This window comes from Petromyzon marinus, unplaced genomic scaffold (genome assembly GCF_048934315.1).
Source record: "Petromyzon marinus isolate PM22_M1 ecotype Great Lakes invasive population unplaced genomic scaffold, UKy_Petmar_22M1.pri1.0 PM_G_Scaffold_18, whole genome shotgun sequence".
In the NCBI taxonomy this organism is placed as follows: domain Eukaryota; kingdom Metazoa; phylum Chordata; class Hyperoartia; order Petromyzontiformes; family Petromyzontidae; genus Petromyzon; species Petromyzon marinus.
Genome location: NW_027422739.1, coordinates 2505001 through 2507500, shown reverse-complemented (window position 1 = coordinate 2507500; position 2500 = coordinate 2505001). Strand labels below are relative to the sequence as shown.

Sequence of the window (2500 nt, the reverse complement as noted above, 5' to 3'; positions counted from 1 at the left end):
AGCCTTCGTCAGCACTTTGACTTGATCACCAAGAGGGGTATAGTACGAAACTTTGTGCGAGGCAGCATCTGACAAGGTATTCTTTGAAAGCTCAAAACGGACGGTGACATCGATCACAACCGCCTCCTCATCTTTTGCAAACACGAGGTCAGGCTTTCTCATCTCTCCCGTCTCGGATATGAACCGTGGCTCTTTGTATACAGACCAGCCCAATCTAGCCGCTTCGTCTGCCAGAATGTTACTGATCTTGTTATGTCGCGCAATTCTTGCTTTCTGTACTGCAGGACATTGACCGAGAATGTGCGAAAGGGACTCGAGTCTGGCAGAGCATTTCCTGCAGGAACGTAAGGCCCCATCTCTGCCTCTGTTCAAGCTTTCTCTTGTTGGGTAAACATTTGCCCTTAGTTGTAGTGCTGCGATAAAGAAGCATTGTTTAAAGCCGCACCATGGCCTCAACCAAGCATTACTGGTTCTATCATGCGCAAAGTTTACAATGCCCCTTCCTTGAACCGGCTTTTCACACCATCTCTGAAATTCATGCTCCCTCCAATCGCAGGGTCTCGGATATACAGGTTCTTTTGACACCGAGTCCCTGAGAACGAATGTTGGGATTGCATCACTGTCACCCCCTGCTCGTACCCACAAATTACGGTATTCTTCCTCCATACCCTGCGAGGACACAATATTACGGGTGATAGCATCGGACGAGTTTGCTATACGTTGCAGCCTTCTAACTTGAACCGAAGGGATTGTTTTTTCCAGTTTCAAGATGGCAAGGCCTCCGTCTCGGGCTCTGGCATATAACAGTCCATCACAAGTTGAAGCGGGAAGGTGGAGCCATCCTTTTACCGCCTTTCTAATCTCTTGGTCCAACCCACGGAGAGTTGATTGCTTGCAGTCCGAGTGGTCTGCAGGATATAACAATCTGGGTAGGGCATAGGCATTGAGTAGTTCAACCTTCTGAGTTGGCTTCAGAGGTGCCTCATCGATTTTCGAGATCCATGTCTTTAGCTGACAATGTAGATCAGGCTGTATAGTGCCAGTCCAAGGGCCAATTTTCAGACCAAGGTATTTCGTTGATTCATCAGGTTGGATCATATGGACATCTTTATTTTTGATATTCCATGGGTCGCAGTTGTTCACCGTATATGAATCTTTGGTTGGGCTTATCATGAAGCCCTGGCACTTTCTGGCCTGAACCTCCAATCCCGATAGCCCACAAAATGATTCCAAGATCGCTAGATTGGCGGCCATACCAACCCAAGATTCGCTCACCAACACCAAATCATCAGCAAACGCAAGAGCTGTCACGTGGTCGGTATCAATGGAGTACCCAACTCCGTGTGACTCTAGGGTGCATATCAAAGGGTCCATGGCAAGATTGAAGAGCAGGGGTGACATGGGGTCACCCTGTTTGACACCAACACGTATGCTAATTTCTCGAGTCGACTCGCCATTGCTTTTGAACGAGGTCGTACACCGATCGTAGGCGTTCTGGATGATGCCCACCACGTGTTCATCTACTTTCTTGTGCCTTAACACCCATAAAATATGAGCATGCGAAACCGAGTCAAAAGCTTTCGCTATGTCGATGAACATGACAGCCAACGGCCTGTGCAATTTCTTAGCGTGTCTCATAAGGTCCTGTAGCACCTTAAGATTTTCAGAGCAGCCAGATGCCGCTATAAAACCACGCTGCCTTGGGTTTAAGGGACAAGCACGAGCAAGACGTGCAGTCATTATTCTGGAAAATAATCTCAGAATCATTGAACCAATCGTTATTGGTCTCCAGTTCCCCAATTCTTTCAGCTTTTCATCGTCCATAACCTTAGGAATAAGAATCGTCCTATTCTTTTTCAACTCTTTGGGAATAATTCCTGTAATCATCCATGCATTAAATAGGGCTGTCAGTGTCCGACCCTCGGGGTCGGCAGCACAGATTGCAGCCCTTGTTAGGCCATCTGGCCCAGCTGCTGACGTTGGTTTAATGGCCCGTATGGCAGTCTGAACTTCCTCCACCGAAATTAGGGGCTCAAAGTATTCGTTATTTGCAACACCTGATGACTTAAATTGGCCCAGGCCATTGAATGGCAACACCTTCTCCCATTTTTCGCAGTAAAAACGATATACATCTGCGTTCGGGATTCGGCATTCATGACGTTCAGTGCCATCCAGGACTAAGGACGCAAGAAGAGAGCGGTTCTTAAAGAAGAGCTTCTGGTGCTTCATGAAGCTTCCTCGTTTTTCCGCTCTCTTCTTCATCCAAGATCGTGTGGGTAATATCCTGGGTTTAATAATGTCGTTCTCGGGTTTTGAACGTTTGCCTTTGTTTTTCACCAATCTCATCGGACAAAGCATCAATGCTGTGGCAGTTTCTACGAGGGCATCATGTTGGCCCTCGCCGTTAAGCCAAGCCTTTATTGCCTCCATTGCAGGCTTTTCCAGGGTCCCAGAATTCTCATTCGTAAGCCGCTCAGCTGCTTGAGCGAGTATGGATGAA

At 47.5% G+C, this 2500-nt stretch overlaps 1 pseudogene; it reads right to left on the bottom strand.

The window, feature by feature from the left end:
* LOC142911574 (28S ribosomal RNA) overlaps nucleotides 1-2500 on the bottom strand; it is a 10240-nt pseudogene that overhangs the window by 3701 nt on the left and 4039 nt on the right.